The 19779-nt window shown below is 37.5% G+C and overlaps 1 long non-coding RNA gene across 1 annotated transcript in view; it reads right to left on the bottom strand.

Moving 5' to 3' along the window:
- Nucleotides 1-19779, bottom strand: part of LOC141377928 (uncharacterized) — a 244751-nt gene that overhangs the window by 7729 nt on the left and 217243 nt on the right. The window contains exon 8 of the long non-coding RNA XR_015509986.1: nt 1232-1345. This is a non-coding gene — a long non-coding RNA (uncharacterized LOC141377928). The remainder of the gene's footprint in view (nt 1-1231; nt 1346-19779) is intronic.

Raw genomic sequence — 19779 nt, 5'->3', positions numbered from 1 at the left:
TATTAAAGTTACAAATTCATTCATTCATTCATTTTCTTGTCGGCCCACTCCTTTTATTAATCCGGGGTCGCCACAGCGGAATGAACCGCCAACTTATCCAGCAAGTTTTTACACAGCGGATGCCCTTCCAGCCGCAACCCATCACTGGGAAACATCCGCACACACACTCATACACTACGGACAATTTTGCCTGCCCAATTCACCTGTACCGCATGTCTTTGGACTGCGGGGGAAACCAGAGCACCTGGAGGAAACCCACGCAAGCGCAGGGAGAACATGCAAACTCCACACAGAAACACCAACTGACCCAGCCGAGGCTCAAACCAGGTACCCAGCGACCTTCTTGCTGTGAGGCGACAACACTACCTACTGCGCCACTGCTTCGCCTAGAGTTACAAATATGTACACATACAGTTGAAGTGAGAATGATTAGCCCTCCTGAATTATTAGCCTCCGTGTATATTTTGTCCCCAGTTTCTGTTTAACGTAGAGAAGATTTTTTTCAGCACATTTCTAAACATAATAGTTTTAATAACTCATTCCGTTTGTCTTTGCCATGATGACAGCACATAATATTACACTATATAGTTTTGAAGATAGTATTCTGCTTGAACAACAGATGAAAAATAGCCTTTGGGCTAATTCTGGTGCATTGGCAGAAATGCTAATTAATGTACACTGTCCCTGCCAAATAAACAAATAAATAAAAATTAAATAAAGAAGTAACATTTAAAGGCTTAATTAGGTTATTTAGACAGGTAATTAGGCAAGTCATAGTGTAACAGTGATTTGTTTTGTAGAGAATCAAAACAAATAAAGCTTAAAGGGGCTAATAATATTGACCTTAAAATGGTTTTTAAAAAATTAAAAACTGCTTTTATTCTAGCCGAAATAAAACAAATAAGACTTTCTTCAGAAGAAAAAATATTATAAAAAATACTGTGCAAATTTCCTGAATCTGTTCAACATCATTCGGGAAATATTTGAAAAGATTCACAGAAGGGCTACTAATTTAGACTTCAAATATGTGCATTCATACGCAAAGTGTATGCGCTGTTCTTGATCATGTCCTGCATTATGAGATGGTTTGGTGGAGTCCTGCGGCGCCGCGAATCAAACCGCTGTCATGAGCGAGCGCTTCACGCAGCGTGGAGTGGGTGGTTTTTTTGCTATGATCATGTGCGATATGTTATTATTCTCACAGGAATGCTTACAGCTGATGTTCACTGACCTGAAACATCACCAGAGAGAGAGATATATCTGACAGAGAGGCTGCTGGGATACTAATGGAGGCCCAGAGGAGCAGCAGTCACCGTCTTATGGCTCACGGCACTCACAATATGGTCTGAAGACATGGAAAAGAAGAAGATACAAGGGGACACTGTATGGGAGACTGTACTTAGAGGTGTACAATTAATGTTGGAAACAGCATGAGACATTATGGGGATTGGGGGAATATAAATTAATATAATCTACTTACAAATTAACAATAATCTATATTTCAAGAGTTCACACTTAGCTGATGATTTACAAAGCTTATTTGGCATGCTGTCCCGGGAGAGAGCCCCGAGCTCAAGGGCTCCTCGAGCCCGGGGCTTCCTCCCGTTGGCAGAGCAAGAAGGGAGCCCGAGCTCGGTGGATCTCAGAACTCCCCTGCCGCTGTAGCTAAGGGAACGTAAGGAATTAGACTAGCTTGATTGTTATGTATGTTGAATGTCTTTGGATGGTGGGAGGAAACCGGAGAACCCGGGGAAAACCCACGCGGACACGGGAAGGACATACAAACTCCCCACAGAAACACCCACCGGTCCTATAGAACTAGGACCGGCAGTATTCTTGCTGTGTGGTTCACAGTGCTAACCACTGGACCGCCGTGCCGCCCAATCGCAGGTAAAGGAGGAGAATAGTAGAGGAGGGGGGTTTCTTCCAAACGAAGATAAAGTGAACTGAAAACTGAGGCTATTTATGATGCCTTAGGGCTCATATGATTGGAAGATTAGTGATTAGCAAATACGAGACTGGACGTGATAAATCATAAGCACGTGATCCTCTCGAAATTAGTTTATGAATAAACTTCACTTATACACTGTAAAAAAAAAAATCGTAAAAAAAAGGTCAAATGACTGGCAGCTACAGCTGCCAAACAAAAACCATAAAATTACGGTAAAATTTCTTTGTTGAAATAAAGTGCAAAAAATAATAAATCTGCAGATATTTTCATTAAAATGTTTAAAGAAAAACACTGTTATTTTACAGACTTTTCCCAGATTATTATGATCAAATCCGTTCAATAAAGTTACACACTAAGAGTTTTACAAAGAAACACTGTTATTATACAGACTTTTCCTGGATTATTACGATCAAACACCATCAATAAAGTGACTGCACTAAAAGTTTAAGAGAAAACTGAGTTATTTAAAAGAATTTTTCCTAAATCATTATTATAAAACACCTTTAATAAAATGCCAAGACATGCTCATGATCCTAATTTAACAGTTTCATTTTGGATCAAAAAATTTGGGAAAAAACAACAAACGAGATACAACTGATTAAAATTCTCACAACTTTAAAATTACAGTTGTTACATTTTATTTAATAGTGTTTATGTAAAACATGTAGAGGTTTAAGTTATATGGAATGATTCAGTTACAGATCTTAAATGAAATGGAACTGTAACGTGAAGGGGACGCTGACAAAGGAGTGCAGATCCAAATGCAGGTTTATTACACAGAGATGGTCAGGCAAGCAACAGTCAACACAGGGGTTTCCCCCACAGTCCAAAGACATGCGGTACAGGTGAATTGGGTAGGCTAAATTGTCCGTAGTGTATGTGTGTGTGTGGATGTTTCCCAGAGATGGGTTGCGGCTGGAAGGGCATCCGCTGCGTAAAAACTTGCTGGATAAGTTGGCGGTTCATTCCGCTGTGGTGACCCCGGATTAATAAAGGGACTAAGCCGACAAGAAAATGAATGAATGAATGATATTAACTCACAGAAAAAGATAATAGAAAGATAAAAATAATAGTGGGTGGATGGATGGATAAATGGATGGATGAATGGATGGATGTACTGTATGTTTGGATGGATGGATGGATGGATGGATTATCAGACAAAGATGGATGGAAGAAATACTGGATTAATGGATGAAAGAATGTTTGATAAATGGATGAATGGACAAATAGAACGATGGATGGATGAATGGATGAACAAACAGATTAATAGATTAATGATGACAAAGATGGATGGATCAATTGATGGATAATGAATCGATGGATGTTTAAAACTATGGATAAATGATTGGGCAAAATGAATGTATGAAATACTGGATACATGGATGAAATAATGTTTGATGGATGGATGGATAAATAGAATTATGTATGGATGTGTGAGCAAATGGATGGATGATTGAATGAATGGATGAATGAATGATAGAATGAATGAATGAATGTGTCATTGGAGGGACGAATGTTGGATGTTTAGATAGACGGACGGACAAATGTATAGATGGAAGGAAGAATGGATGGATGTTTGAATGAATGGATGTTTGAATGGATGGTGGGATATTTGAATGGATGGATGAATGGGTGGATGTATAAGGGGATGGATGTTTGAATGAAATAATGTTTGGATAAATGGATGGATGGATGGATGAAGGGGCGAATGGATGAATGGATAAATGGATGGATGAATGGATGGATGGATTAACAAATAAACAGCAATAAGGACTGATTGATTGATTAATTTACTAGTTGAATAATTAAAAAAAAATAAAAGGATGGATGGATGATCAGAGGGGCAGCACGGTGGCGCAGTGGCACAATCGCCTCACAGCAAGAAGGTCGCTGGTTTGAGCCCTGGCTGGGACAGTTGGCATTTCTGTGTGGAGTTTGCATGTTCTCCCTATGTTGGCGTGGGTTTTCTCTGGGTGGTCTGGTTTCCCCTACAAGTCCATAGGTGAATTGTTTAAGCTAAACTGTGCGTGGTGTATGAGTGGGAATGAGTATGTATGGGTGTTTCCCAGTGATGGGTTGCAGCTTGAAGGGCATCTGCTAGGTAAAACACATGCTGGATAAGTTGGCAGTTCATTCTGCTGTGGCGACCCCCGCCTTAATAAAGGGACTTAGTCGAAAAGACAAATAAATGAATGAAGGAATGAATGAATGGATAAATGAATGAATGAATGAATGAATGAATGAATGAATGAATGAATGAATGATCGGAAAAAGATAGATGGATGAAAGGATTTTGGATGGATTATGAATGGATGGATAATCATAACTGGATCAATAAACAAATAAAAGGAGGGATGACCAGGCAGAAAGATGGAAGGATGGACACTAATAAAGGCAAAAATATGCAAAAAGCCAACTTTTTCTGTTTTATATTTTATTATATTATTCGTGGATGAAATATTACCTGACCATAATACACCGTTACATCATGTTCAGATGGACAAAATGGTCTAAAATGCATCCCTTGGTCTCAAAATAGCACTTACATTCAATATCCAAAATGCAAATTGCTATTTTTGCTTTGCTTCTGGCCTGAAATACCGTCTGGGTGATGTTTTTGTGAGATTCACCAACTAACGAAGCTTACGAGAAGACAAAGAGTTTTCTAGAAAGGCGTCTCTTGTGTTTTTGGTCCAAATAGCGCCTCAATTTTCCTTAGAAGTTCCATTTGCAGTGTGTGCGCTTGTGTGCTTGTGTGTGTGTGTTTGGCGTCTCCATCCGTTATATCCTCCTGTGAGGATGTCACGCCTGCTAAACATTGCTTAATGTTCCCTAAATGTGTCCTTCCATTTCTGCTGCCTTCTTAAAAGGCTGATTTTAATTCAGCAATGATTTATGAACGGCGCCTAATAAAGTCATTAGAACATTGTGGAGGGCTCAGAGGGACAGATCGCCTCTTTATAATAATAATGTCATCATTTACTCAACATCATGTTACAAACCGCACGACAGTCTGGCTGTTGACGATACAGGCAATGAAATTCAACTAAGGAACCTATGAAGAAACAGTTAAAACAAACTTCTTCTTTATTTATGTTTTATTTGTTAATAAAAAAATAATTGTTTACATTTTAATTACATTGTTTTGAAGAAATTCTTGACAGCGCTGTGGAAAAAGCAATCAAAAGTTTGCGATAATAGTTGATGGATGAAAGGACGGGTAGATGGATGGATAAAGAATGAGGAATGGGTAGTTGTATTAACAGACAAACACAATGATGGATGGATGGATGAACCATTGGATGGATGGATGAATAGTTAAAAGGATGTTTGAATCTGGATAAATGATAAAATATGATAAAAGATGTATGGATAAAATACTGGATAAATGGATGAATGAATGTTTTATAAACAGAATGATGTATGGATGTTTGAATACATGGATGGATGAATGCATGCATGGATAAATGGTTGGATGAATAGATGTTTCAAATGAGGGATGAATGTTTGGATGGATGGATGAATGGTGGATGTTTCAATGGCTGGATGTATGAATGGATGGATGAATGGTGGATGTTTAAATGGCTGGATGTATAAATGGATGGATGAATGTATAGTAGGATGTTTGAATGGATGGATGAATGGGTGGATGTATAAATGGATGGATGTTTGAATGAATGAACGTTTGAATAGATAGATGGATCTTTGAATGAATAAATCTTTGAATAAATGTTCGAATAGATGGATGGATGTTTGAATCTATGGATAAATGATTAGACAAAGATGTATGGATGAAATACTGGATAAATGGATGAATGAATGTTTGATAACAGATGAATGGATAAATAGAATTATGTATGGATGTTTGAATATATGGATGGATAAATGGATGAATGAATGAATGAATGAATGAATGAATGAATGATCATTTCAATGGCTGGATGTATGAATGGATGGTAGGGTGTTTAAATGGATGGATGAATGGGTGGATGTTTAAATGAATGGATGTTTATAATGAATGAATGTTTGAATAGATTGATGGATGTTTGAATGAATAAATGCTTGAATGGCTGGATGGATGGATGGATGGATGGATGATAAATAGAATGATGAATGGATTAACAAATGTTTGAACAAATGGGTGGATGGATGGATGGATGAATGGATTATCAGAAAAATAATTAGAAGAAATATGGATAAATGGAATAAGGGATAAATGAATGGATAAATAGAATAAGGGATGAATGAATGGATGGATAGATGGATGGATGGATGGATGGATGAATGGTAGAAAGGATGTTTTAATCTATGGATGAATGTTTAGATGAATGGATGTTTGAATGAATAGATGTCTTAACGAACGAATGGATGGATAGATGGATGTTTGAATAGATGAATGGATGAATGTTTGAATAACTCTTTGAATGGATAGATAGATGGATGAATGTTTGAATGATTGTATGAATGAATGAATGGATGGATGTACACCCGCTGAACAGATAGATCTTCTACTGTGCTGCAGTGCAGAAGTAAAGGCACAGAGGTTTGTACACACACCGACAGCAGTGAATGAATGAATGATGATTTCTGGCTGAACCCCCGCTACAAACACACCAAGCAAACAAACAAACAAACCCAGTGTCCTCACAGAGTGTGTGTTGGCTGATTATAACCCACACACTCCTCAATGGGATGAATAGAATGAGACACGATGGCCTTAAGCTGTGTGTGTGTTGTGTCTTAAAATAGCGTGATTCTTCATGAGCAGAAGCTCAGGCCACTGCAGGCTCTCTGGAGGATCTGAGCAGGCGGAGGACGGCAGACAGCACAACAAGAAGAGACCGTCAGGTGGCACAGCACACACACAGCTCTCCTCCACACTCACAGATCTCCAGCTCTGCCCGGTGCAAATGCTTAAACCTCAGTCAGTCAAAATATATTTACTTTTGAGGCTAAATTCTGTATTCTTCTCAAAATACAAGACAAAAAAAAATATATCTACCTTATACCTGCTTATTTCTGCAATGCAAATCTTTCCTCTTAACCTTAAAATGGTAAATCATTATATTTATAATATACATTCACCGGCCACTTTATTAGGTACACCATACTAGTACTAGGTTGGGCGCCCTTTTGCCTTCAGAACTGCCTTAATCCTGGATTTAACAAGCTACTGGAAATATTCCTCAGAGATTTTGCTCCATATTGACATGATAGCATCACGCAGTTGCTGCAGATTTGTCGGCTGCACATCCATGATGTGAATCCCCCGATCATCTACATCCCAAAGGTGCTCTATTGGATTGATATCTGGGGACTGTGGAGGCCAATTTGAGTAGAGTGAACTCAAGAAACCAGTCTGAGATGATTCACGCGTTATCCTGCTGGAAGTAGCCGTCAGAAGATGGAGACACTGTGGTCATAAAGAGATGGACATGGTCAGCAACAATACTCAGGTAGGCTGTTGTGTTGAATTGACACGATGCTCAATTAGTACTAAATGGACCCAAAGTGTGCCAAGAAAATATATTTTCATTACATCACCACCACCAGCCTGAACCGTTGATACAAGGCAGGATGGATCCATGCTTTCATGTTGTTGATGCCAAATTCCGAATGCTGCAGCAGAACAGTTGGATAGGTGTACCTAATAAAGTGGCCGGTGAGTGTATATGATTATTTAAAATTTTACTTTTCTAACATAATTAGAAAGTGTGGTTTATTATTGAATTACATACGATGCATTGCAGTAACAACCATAATTATTACAGCAAGTATTATAACTATTATACTCATTATGACACAATAAAACAAATATTAAAATACTAAACACAACCCAATTAATATATATAAAAAATGACAGTTTGTTTTGTTTATTTGATCAAATAATCCATATACAGTGATTCATACATTAATAAGTAGTACAGTACGTATTGAAATTATTATAACACAATAATAATACAGTTATTTAAATATGAATATTTAGAATACTTAAATATACATTAATAAAACATAATTATATATGGTTTTGCTTATGATTTATGCATTTTTATGGACAGTAAATTTTTCTGTCACTGTCAAGGTGTTGCAAAAAATTGCATTTAGGCCTTAAATACTTGCACAACAACAACAACAACAACAACAACAACAATAATAATAATAATAATAATAATAATAATAATAATAATAATAAAGCAACATTTTTAAATAATTGTCTCAAATAAAAACTTTTTTATCAATAAACATCAAAGCTTTTATAATATTTTATAATATTATAATAAAGAAAACAATGTATTTACATGATTAAAATCCTTATTATGTGATGCAGTGACGCTGTAGTTAGTGCTGTCGCTTCACAGCAAGAAGGTTGGGTCTTGCCTCGGCTGGGTCAGTTGGCGTTTCTGTGGAGTTTGTATGTTCTCCTTGCATTCGCGTGGGTTTCCTCCGGGTGCTCCGGTTTCCCCCACAGCCCCAACACATGCGGTACAGGTGAATTGGGTAAGCTAAATTGTCCGTAGTGTATGAGTGTGTATGGATGTTTCCCAGAGATGGGTTGCAGCTGGAAGGGCATCCAATGCGTAAAAACGTGCTGGATAAGTGGGCGGTTCACTCTGCTGTGGCGACCCCAGATTAATAAAGAGACTAAGCCGACAAGAAAATGAATGAATGAAAATTCTTATTAACATCTAAGCAGGAAAAAAACAAGTGAGTTTATTTTTAATACAGATCTACAGAAAGAGAGACACACGCGTATCATTTCTTCCGCTCAGCTGTGTGGACTGGCAGCGTGTGTATAGCCTGGGCCCTTTCCGGCTCTGTGTGTGTGTGTGTGTGTGTGCATTTGTGTGTGTTTGTGTGGATTCAGGGCCAGAACTATCCAGCTGCAGCCCAGCCTGGTCAGATCTGAGCAGGATAAAGATGCCTGTGGGCTTCCTTCACACACACACACACACACACACACACACACACACACACACACACACACACACACACACACACACACACACACACACACACACACACACACACACACACACACACACACACACACACACACACATAAACTGCATGAAGCAGTTGCTGTTTCAATTAAGTGTCCTTGTGTGACAGTTCAAATAAAGGACACACAAAACAAAAAGAGAGTCACAGTTATGGATCATCAATTTAAAACTACTGAACCACTGACCAATGGGATCTCAACTGAATAGATTTTAGAAATAATTTAAAGTCATGAATAAAATGAAATATACTCTTCTTAATTTGACACGCATATAGTTGTGTCGTTATAGTCGATCTGAACACTTCATTAATTTCTAAAAATTCATTTGATGTCATAAACTTTTTCTAAATATCTCAACATTTCCTCCCCCTTGAAACAACTATATTTACCTCCTGGTCACATGGAATTTGTTTAGGGCGGAGCTATCAGTTCTTTAGGGCGAGGTTATCAGTCATTTAAGCCGAAGCTATCAAACATTTAGGGCGGCGCCAGGGCTAAATTTGTGCCGGAACACGCCGGATCCAGATCTGACACTTATGAAACTTGATCCGGCACCTCATTTTACCAATCCTTCTCCTTAACCCCTTATCAGTTCTTTAGAGCTGGGCTATCAGTCCTATATGGCGGAGCTATTGGTCTTTTAGGGCGGAGCTATAAGGCCTACAGGATGGGACGATCAGTACTTTAAGGTGGAGTTATCCATTTTTTAGGTCGAAGCTATCAGTCATTTGGGGTTGGGGGGATGGGGGGGCAATTAGTCATTTAGGGTAGGGCTATCAGTCATTTAGTGAGGAGCTATCCATTTTTAGGGCGGAGCTTTCAGTCCTTTAGGGTGGGGCTATCAGTCCTATATGGCGGAGCTTTTGGTCTTTTAGGGCGGAGCTATAAGGCCTACAGGATGGGACAATCAGTACTTTAGGGTGGAGTTATCCATTTTTTAGGGCGAAGCTATCAGTCATTTAGGGTGGGGCAATCAGTCATTTAGGGCAGGGCTATCAGTCATTTAGGGAGGAGCTATCCATTTTTAGGGCGGAGCTATCAGTCCTTTAGGGTGGGGCTATCAGTCCTATATGGCGGAGCTATTGGTCTTTTAGGGCGGAGCTATAAGGCCTACAGGATGGGACAATCTGTACTTTAGGGTGGAGTTATCCATTTTTTTGGGCGAAGCTATCAGTCATTTAGGGTAGGGCTATCAGTAATTTAGGGACGAACTATCCATTTTTAGGGCGTAGCTATCAGTCCTTTAGGGTGGGGCTATCAGTCCTATATGGCGGAGCTATTGGTCTTTTAGGGCGGAGCTATAAGGCCTACAGGATGGGATGATCAGTGTTTTAGGGTGGAGTTATCCATTTTTTATGGCGAAGCTATCAGTCATTTGGGGGGGGGCATTTAGTAATTTTGGGCAGGGCTATCAGTCATTTAGGGAGGAGCTATCCATTTTTAGGGCGGAGCTATTCGTCCTTTAGGGTGGGGCTATCAGTCCTATTTGGCGGAGCTATTGGTCTTTTAGGGTGAAGTTATTAGTCATTTAGGGCGTGGCTATAATTGCTCCAGGGTGGAGATATCTGTCTTTTAGGGCAGAGCTATCAGCGGGTGTGTCATTTCTGCTATAATTTAGTCTATTTGTCAATCTACATTCATTTAGTTAAAAAAGCCCATCTTTCAACAATCCAATCAGTTCCCAAAGAACAAAATCATGTATTTTTCTTTTCTCATTTTAGGATTGTTTTAAGTGGATGTACGTCACGATAGAGGACAAAATAACAGTCTTAACTGTCGTTACGTTTCAACTTTAAAATCTACATTTATGTTAGGGTTAACTGCAAGTAATTATGCAGGATTAATTATTACTGTAATAAGTACATGGAACATCTAAAATATTACTTCGGCTAGTTGTCAAACGTTGTCAAGGGCGAGAGGGGAGGGGTGGTTGCTTGCTGCGGGGGTCTCGGATGAAAGCGAAGGGGGAATTTGGGGGTCGTGGGCGAAAGTAAAAAGTGGTTTGGGGTGCGTGTGGTGTAGCTGACAATGGTCAAAAGTGGTGGTGGTGGTGGGGGGGGGGGGGGGGGGGTGCATGAGTCCTTAGAAACATCCTGCCTACCCCTGGGTCTCATTTTCATTTAAATGAACTTGTGGTGTATTGGGATAATGTGTATTGTGATGACGTTACTGACGATGATACTGAAGTAAAGAATTTTGGCAGTAATATTAAAAACTAAATAAAATTATCATCCACATGTGCTGATATAGCAACAAACACATGCAGTTTGTGTTGGATTTGATTGGGTTAGTCATTTGACCTCTTAAGCAAAATGAATAGTTTCTCATTTTCAGCTCAGACATTTGCAATCAATGACATATTGACCTCTCACACTGAAGCAGAATCATATTAGCACAATAACTCAGAGCCGCTGACACTGACAGATGATTAAAGCCATTGAATTCCTCAGAAGTGCATTTCATTAATACACTCATCATGTGTGTCTGCTGTCACGGAGTGTGTTTGTGTGTTTTCACATCCTGCAATCCTCAAAACAGGCTTCGGTAAGATTGCAGTGTTTGGATATTCATCACATTGTTGTCATGTCTATTAATTAAAGGTCTTTCTACAAGCGCTTGGAGACTGTCATTGCTCCCGTAAATAAAATATCTCAGCTAAAGGCCAAATCATCAGAACTCATGACCTCAGCAGAATTTAATTATTTGAAATCATGATATCAGAGTGGAATTATCAGAACTTGTGACCTCATCAGAATAGAATTATTTGAAATCATGACATCAGAGTTGATTCATTAGAACCTATGACATCATCAGAGTGAAATCATCAGAATGAAATTATTTTAAATCACGACATTAGAGTGAATTCATCAGAACTTACTGTATGATGTCATGAAAGTGAAATCATCAAAAGTTATGACATCATCAGAATGTAATTCGTTGAAATCATGACATCAAAGTGGAATGATCAGAAGTGATGACATCATCCGAGTGGAATCATCAGAACTTGTGACATCATCAGAATGGAATTATTTTAAAATCATGACATCAGAGTGGAATCATCAAAAGTGATGACATCATCAGAATGGAATTATTAGAAACCATGCATCAAAGTGGACTGATCAGATGTGATGACATCATCAGAGTGGAATCAGTGCTTAATTTGAGAATTGCAAGGTCCCAGAACAGATCGGGGTAATGGATTTGGCATGTAACCCAAGGAGGTAGAGATCCGCGCACAAAAGTGGAGAGTGGGGGAGTGATGCTATGGTGTATGGCGGAGGGGTGTCGCAGACGAAAGCGAATCGCGAAAGAAAGTGAAAGTGAACAGTGGACGGCGGAGGAGGGCGGTTGAGGAGGAAGATAAGTAAAATGAGGTGCCGTATCAGATTTCAGAGGTGCCAGATCCTGATCCGGCGTGTTCTGGCACAAATTAAGCCCTGAATGTAATGATCAGAACTCATGACATCATCAGAATGTAATTATTTTGAATCATGACATCAGAATGGATTCATCAGAACCTACTGTATGATGTCATCAGAGTGAAATGATCAAACGTTATGACATCATCAAAATGGAACAATTTGAAATCATGACATCATATTGAAATGATCAGAAGTGATGTCACGATCAGAGTGGAATCATTAGAACTTATGACATCACCGGAATGTAATTATTTTAAATCATGACCAGAATGGATTCATCAAAAGTTATGACATCATCAGAGTGGAATCATCAAAAGTGATGACATCATCAGAATGAATTATTAGAAACCATGCATAAAAGTGGACTGATCAGAAGTGATGACATCATCACAATGAAATGATCAGAACTCATGACATCATCAGAATGGAATTCTTTGAAATCATGACATTAAAGTGGAAAGATCAGAAGTGATGACATCTTCAGAGTGGAATCATCAGATCTCATGACATCACCAAAATGGAATTTTTTGATATCATAACATCAAAGTGGAATGATCAGAAGTGATGATGACATCATCAGAGTGAAATCATCAAAAGTTATGACATCATCAGAATGTAATTATTTGAAATCACGACATTAACGTGGAATGATCAGAAGTGATGACATCATTAGAGTGGAATGACATCACCTGAATGTTTTTTTTTTTTTAAATCATGACATTTTCAGAGTGGAATCATCAAAACTCATGATTTCATCAGAGAGGATCAGAGCTGATGACATCATTAGAATGGAATTATAAGAAGTCATGACATAATCAGAATGGGATCATCAGAGCTCATGGCATAATCTGAAGGAAATCATCAGAACTGCTCAGACAACATCAGCATGGAAATATTAGAAATCATGACATCAAAAGAGAAACATCAAAAAGGATGGGAACTCCAGAATAGAATCATCAGAACTCATGACATCATCAGAGTAGACAAGTCAGGACTGATGATATCCAGTGGCATAGCGTGATCGGGGGGGGGGGGGGGGGGGGGGGGGCACGTTGTCATTGTGATCGCTTTTGCTCCCTTGCCCCATCCCTCCGCTCTTTAAATTGTGACCCCCCCCCCCCCTTCAGATTGCTTCCCCCCTGCTCTCCCCCTCCCCCCCACTCTTCAGTTTGTGATCACCCCCCCCCCCCCCCCTCACCCCAACCACCCCACTGCTCTTCAGTTTGGGATCACCCTTCCAACCCCTCACTCCCAAGACCCCACTCCTCACCAGAGGGCCCAGTCAATAATCCCTGCAGGGGGGCCCCCGCACTGATGATATCATAAGAATGTAATTACTAAAAATTCTGACATCAAGACTGGAATCATCAAAATTTCTGATAAAAACAGAGTAAAACCATCAGAAATCATGACATCATCTCAATGGAATAAAAATCAGAGTTGATTCATCCATTACAAATGATGACATCATCATAGTGAAATCAACAGAATTGTTTACATCATCAAAATGGAATGATTAGAAATCCTGACATCATCACTGGGAAATCATCAAAACTCAAGCAAACCCCATGACATCAGAGCTGTTGTGACATCATCAATATCAGCATCATCATCCTCCTCCTCATGAGTGCGGGGGAAAGGCCGGGTCACATGACCTCAGCAACAGCAATTATGACACCAAAACATGAATTCATTCATTCATTTTGTTGTCGGCTTTGTCCTTTTATTAATCTGGGGTCGCCACAGCAGAATGAACCGCCAACTTATCCCTTTATCCCAACCTATCCCATAATATTTCTCCCATTTGTAAATAAAGACTGACCCGATGAGTATGAAAATTCTCCATGTTAATAATTCATGTTGATAAATAACATTGGGTAGGATTTATTCATACACGGTTTTGTAAAGAAATGTCCCCATGAGATCACAGAGTTCGGCCATTGTGAACAAACAACATAGGGAATACTTGCAGCACACACACACACAAACACACACACACACACACACACACACACACACACACACACACACACACACACACACACACACACACACACACACACACAGACTCACCCTTTGGATGTTGGCAGGAGTTCTCCTCTGACTGGCATTTGACATTTTCATCCCGGCACAAGGAAAAATAACCCATTAAGAACAGACGTGATTCTCCTCATTATAAACAGCGTGTGCGTCTGTGTGTGCGCGTGTTTGAGAGACAGAAGGTATTAGATGATACACTCAGATGAAAAAATTACAAAAAGATGGTGTCACTTTCACAAGAGCCTCATATAATCTACAAGGAAACAAATAATATATATGTAGCTATATATGTAGATTAAGTCAGAATTATTAGCCACCTTTAAATTTATTTATTTTTCAAATATTTTCCAAATGATGTTTAACAGAGCAAGGAGATTGTCACAGTATGTCTGATAATATTTTTTCTTCTGGAGAAAGTCTTTTTTGTTTTATTTTGGCTAGAATAAAAGCAGTTTTACATTTTTTAAAATCATTTAAAGGTCAATATTATTAACCTTTTTAAGCTGTATTTTTGATTTATATATATGTATATTTTGTCTAGAGAACAAACCATCGTTATACAATAACTTTCCAAATTACCCTAACCTGCCTAGTTAACCTATTTAACCTAGTTAAGCCATTAAATGTCACTTTAAGCTGTATAGAAGTGTCTTGAAAAATATCTAGTCAAATATTATTTACAGTCATCATGGCAAAGATAAAATAAATCAGTTATTAGAAATGAGTTATTAAAACTATAATATGATTAGAAATCTGTTGAGAAAATCCTATTTCTGTTAAACAGAAATTGGGGAAAACAAATAAACGGGGGCTACTAATTCTGACTTTCACTGTATGTGTGGATGTGTATATGTATGTGTGTGTGTGTGTGTGTGTGTGTGTGTGTGTGTATAGTTTAAAACAATTTTTATATTTTAATCAATATATAATTTTAATTTCATTAAATATTTTAAATATCAAATCTATATATTATTGGTTAATTATTATCATTAATATAAATTACCATAAAATATAATATTAATAATATTATTAGAATTTATTATTAATAATATGTTGTTCAATCATTCGTTCGTTTTCTTTTCTGCTTGGTCCTTTTATTAATCAGGGGTCGCCACAGTGGAATGATCCACCAACTATTCCAGCATATGTTACTGGGAAACGAATATGTTATCATATTTTTTGTATTTATTTACATTATAATAAGTATTGTTATTATTGCATACACAATAAATTGCTTGTGTTATCCTTAATATGACAATATTATTATTAATACGACAATATTTCAAAACAATTTATATCAACAATATTATAATATATAAAATAAAAAAAATTTAAAAAGACGAAGTGTAAAAAATAATATGAAAATAAAAACAATGTTTTAAGAGTGTTCATTTATATGGCATCTAATGTGTTAAGCCTGGTTTATACTCGACACGCCCGCTAGTTCGCTTGAGTACATGCAGCAAATGTGACGTCATCAATGTGTTTGCGTAGGTTTGCTTTGGGTGTGTCGCTTTGGGAACTTAATTTTCGGTTTAAGAAGGACATTTAATATTAGGTAGCGTACCTTGTTTTGTTTGTTGTTTTGGCCTTTTTGTTCCCTGATTCTAATACTGAAATATTTGTTTGATAAATCTGTTACCCCTTTTGACAACTTAGCCTGTGTGTGTGTGAGTGCTTGGGGAACAGGAACGGGGACTCCAGTTGACCTCTTTTAACAGCGGTCATCCTTAATCTTATGTGCGTAGTGAGGTGCATCCGCTATGCAACAGGCATAAAAAATTTAATTAATTAGTAAAAAAAAAAATAATAAAATTGGCACAAGTTTCAAGTTTTTGTTTTAGGGACGGAAAAGCACGTTCAGTGTGATCGGCCCCTAATAGGTTATTGTCTTCCGGAGGTTTGCTGAGCTATTTTGATTGCCTTTGAGAGTGATTCTCAGTGATTTTCAGTGAAGTAAATAAGAGGAATAGAGAGAGAGAGAGAAAGAAAGAAAGAGAGAAAGAGAGAGAAAGAGAGAGAGAGAGAGAGCCATGGCCTTCAGGATCACCAGCGGCCGCCATTAAACTCACTCTTCACTTCACTGATAACAGAGCCTTTAGAAACACTTCCAGATATTTAACTAATCACACAAAAACAGCCTCAGCGTGTGTGAGCATGTGTGTTTGTGCGTGTGTGTTCCCTTTCAGCATCTCCTTCTGTAAATCTCCCATTAAACTGGAGCTGTTTAATTTAAGAATCACATCTTAATTAAGTCTACAAAACAACCCAATCATGCGTCTGCTGGAGCGTCAACACCCGGAAATGCTCAGTGTTGTTTTTATAACTTTATCCGGTGGCCTCGGAGAAACCAAAAAAAATGCCCATAATGCAGCATGCAGAGAGTTTACCCACGATGCACCGCAGAAAGGCACAGCATGCCTGAGCCTCAGGCTGCCAAACGCCAATCAATTATTCATCCGCTCTTCATTCCGTCTTCCTCTTCTCCTCCATGGTTCTGGCTTCATCATGCATACTTAAAGCCGAGGAACGCAGCGCACGCAAAACATCGTAAAACATTACCAGACTCTTTAAGAAGGGACAAAACGAAGACTGTTGCTCTAAACTGCCAATCGTGAACGATTCATGGCCAAACCAGCAACGTTTTATGAAGAAAGCGGTGATGGGTGAGAATGCATGAGATGTGTTTTAGTGTGTGGAAAGAGACTGAATCAAGCAGTATTACTGAAATACTGTTGGTCTGAGATCCTCAATGGTCATGCAGTGTATGTTGCAAACTCATATGATTTCAATAATGATTACAAGTGGATTATTAGAGGATCCTCCCTGATTTCAAAGGCATGCCTTTAATAAGAAATTAAAGTATCTTGGTATGTATTTTTCCAATGGTGGATGGAATATACAGGAATGTATACAAAAACTTTGCATCAGAATTTAAGGTGTGAAATGCATTGATTTCAAACTGACAATGAAGGATTTTCAGTTTTACATGTCAATATAAATACAGGCATCCATTAACTCCTCAAACTGTTATTATTTTACAATTTATAAATGAATCAATGAATCACTCAACCAACCAACCAACCAAAGCAATCAATCAATTGAACAAACAAACAAAAAAAGCAACAGGAAACGAAAAAAACAACCAGATGAACAAAGAACCAATGAATCAACCAACCAACACAAAATCAAACAATTGATCAATCGATTGATCGTTCCACCAACTGGACTAATGAATGAACAACCAAACAATAAATTAATCCTTCATTGATTCTTGAATCAATCAATCAATCAATCAATCAATCAATCAAATCTATCTATCTATCTATCTATCTATCTATCTATCTATCTATCTATCTATCTATCTATCTATCTATCTATCTATCTATCTATCTATCTATCTATCTATCTAACAAATCCACCAACTAACCAAAGCAATCAATAAACTGAACAAACAAACAAAAGAACAAGCCAAGCAACAACAAATTAATTAAACAAACAAACAATCGATCAATTGGTCGATTAAGGACAAACCGGCTGGCCTCGGTGAAAGCAACTATGAATGAAACAATTTACTAATATCAATCAGCTGACTGACCCACAGAATAAACAAACCAATCAATCAGCTGACCAACCAACCAACCAAATAAATAAATGAACAAACCAATAAAACAAATTTAATTAAACAAACAAACCAACAAAAGTAATTTATAAATCAACTAATGGACAAACCATCTGACTGAACAAACAAACAAACATATAAAAGAAACGGAGCAATCAGTCAGCTGATCAACCAAACAAATAAGTAAAAACAAACAAATCAACCAAGCAATTAAACAAACCAACAAAAGTAACTGATAAATCAACTGATTGACAAACTGCCTGAACGAATGAACGAATGAACGAACGAACAATTAGAACAATGCATTCACTGGCCAACCAACCAACCAAATGAATAAATTAACTAACAAACTAACCAAGCAATCAATCAATCCAACAAAATTGTTGATAAATTATCTAATCAACAAACCATCTGACTAAACAAACAAACGAACAGATAAACAGACCAATCAGTCAGATGACCAACCAAATGAATAAACAAAAAACAAACCAAGCAACCAAACCAAGCAACCAAATGAATTGATAAATCAACTGGTCAACAAACCATTTGACCGAAATAACAAACTAACAAACAAACAAACAAACAAACTGACCAATCAATCAGCTTACCAACCAACCAAATAAATAAAAAACAAACAAATCAAATCAAGCAATTAAACAAACCAACACAAGTAATCGGTAAATCAACTGATCAACAATCTGTCTGACCAAATAAACAAACTAATAATTGGACCAATTCATTTACTGACCAACCATTTGAAAAAATAAAAATAAACGAACAAAAAACAAATATTCAAACAAACCAACTAAAGTAATTAAGAAATCAAATGATCAGCAAGCAAATGAGCAAACAAACAAACCAACCAACCAACAAACAAACAAACAAAAGAGGGAACAAACAAATGAAGCAATCAATCGGCTGACTAACCAACCAAACAAACAAACAAACAAACAAACCACGGAAGCAAACAAAAGTAATCAGTAAATCAACTAATAAAAAAAACATCTAACCGAATAAACAAACAAACAAAGAGCAAACAAACAAACGGACCATTCAATTGGCTGACTGACCAACCAACCAACCAAACAAACAACCAACCAAACAAACAAACAAACAAACAAACAAACAAACAAACAAACCAACCAACCAATCAAACAAACCAACCAATCAAACAAACCAACCAATCAAACAAAAGTAATTGGTAAAACAACTTATGAACAAACTGAATAAACAAACAAACCAAAAATAAATAAATAAATAAAAAATATACATATTACAGAGTAAACAAATAAACAGACCATTCAATCAGCTAAACAACCAACCAAATGAATAAACAGACAAACAAACAAACTAAAACAATCCAACCAAAGTAATGGATAAATCAACTGATCGACAGACTGTCTGAACGAATGAACAAACAAACAAACAAACAAATAAATGAAAGATTGAACAAAAAAATGGACTAATGATTTGACTGACCAACCAAATGAATAAATTAACAAACAAATATACAAATCAAAACAAACAGTTAATCAATCGATGAAACAATGAAATAATTAAACAAATCAAAATCAAGTCAAACCCTCATTAAACACAAGCACAGATGAACCAATGTAAATCCGTCCTGTTAGATCCCACATTTAATAGTAATGCTATTTAATAATTGTATTGTAATCCAATCAACTTGATGATGCAGCATATATTCATTCCATTATACTCCAGCACCGCATAAAACTGCGTCTTT

This window comes from Danio rerio, chromosome 15, assembly GCF_052040795.2.
Source record: "Danio rerio strain M-AB ecotype USA chromosome 15, GRCz13ab, whole genome shotgun sequence".
Taxonomy (NCBI): domain Eukaryota; kingdom Metazoa; phylum Chordata; class Actinopteri; order Cypriniformes; family Danionidae; genus Danio; species Danio rerio.
The sequence above is the reverse complement of the archived record's forward strand: the minus strand, read 5'-3'. Positions and strand labels throughout refer to the sequence as shown.